Consider the following 1,498-nt stretch of genomic DNA (forward strand, 5'->3'; position numbering starts at 1 on the left):
AGGAGACTGAAGCATTATCCTAGCTTCCTCTACAGTACTGTGAAAACATAGGGGACTGAAGGACTATCATTGCCTCCTCTATAGTACTGAGATAACACAGGGGTTGAAGCATTATCAATGTCTCCTCTACAGTACTGAGATAACACAGGGGACTGAAGCATTATCCTAGCTTCCTCTACAGTACTGAGATAACACAGGGCACTGAAGCATTATCATTGCCTCCTCTTTAGTACTGAGATAACACAGGGGACTGAAGCATTATCCTAGCTTACTCTACAGTACTGAGATGACACAGGGGACTGAAGCATTATCATTGCCTCCTTTATAGTACTGAGATAGCACAGGGGCCTGAAGCATTATCATTGCCTCCTCTATAATATTGAGATAACACAGGGAACTGAAGCATTATCATTGCCTCCTCTATAGTGCCTAGATAGCACAGGGGACTGAAGCATTATCATTGCCTCCTCTTTAGTACTGAGATAACACAGGGGACTGAAGCATTATCATTGCCTCCTCTTTAGTACTGAGATAATACAGGGGACTGAAGCATTATCCTAGATTACTCTACAGTACTGAGATAACACAGGGGACTGAAGCATTATCATTGCCTCCTCTATAGTGCCTAGATAGCACAGGGGACTGAAGCATTATCATTGCCTCCTCTACATTATTGAGATAACACGGGGGCTGAAGCATTATCCTAGTTTCCTCTACATTACTGAGATAACATAGGGGACTGAAGCATTATCCTAGCTTCCTCTACAGTACTGAGATGACACAGGGGACTGAAACATTATCATTGCTTCCTCTACAGTACTGAGATGACACAGGGGACCGAAGCATTATCCTAGCTTCCTCTACAGTACTGTGATAACATAGGGGACTGAAGCATTATCATTGCCTCCTCTACACTACTGAGATGACACAGGAGACTGAAGCATTATCCTAGCTTACTCTACAGTACTGTGATAACATAGGGGACTGAAGGACTATCATTGCCTCCTCTATAGTACTGAGATGACACAGGGGACTGCAGTACTGAGATAACGCAGGGGACTGAAGCATTAGCATTGCCTCCTCTACAGTACTGAGATGACACAGGAGACTGAAGCGTTATCCTAGCTTCCTCTACAGTACTGTGAAAACATAGGGGACTGAAGCATTATCCTAGATTACTCTACAGTACTGTGAAAACATAGGGGACTGAAGGACTATCATTGCCTCCTCTACAGTACTAAGATAACACAGGGGACTAAAGCATTATCATCGCCTCCTCTACAGTAGTGAGATAACACAGGGCTCTGAAGCATTATCATTGCTTCACCTACAGTACTGAGATGACACAGGAGACTGAAGCGTTATCCTAGCTTCCTCTACAGTACTGTGAAAACATAGGGGACTGAAGCATTCTCTTTGCATCCTCTATAGTGCCTAGATAGCACAGGGGACCGAAGCATTATCATTGCATCCTCTGCATTACTGAGATAACACAGGC

Source organism: Mizuhopecten yessoensis, unplaced genomic scaffold, assembly GCF_002113885.1.
Source record: "Mizuhopecten yessoensis strain PY_sf001 unplaced genomic scaffold, ASM211388v2 scaffold7021, whole genome shotgun sequence".
Classification (NCBI taxonomy): domain Eukaryota; kingdom Metazoa; phylum Mollusca; class Bivalvia; order Pectinida; family Pectinidae; genus Mizuhopecten; species Mizuhopecten yessoensis.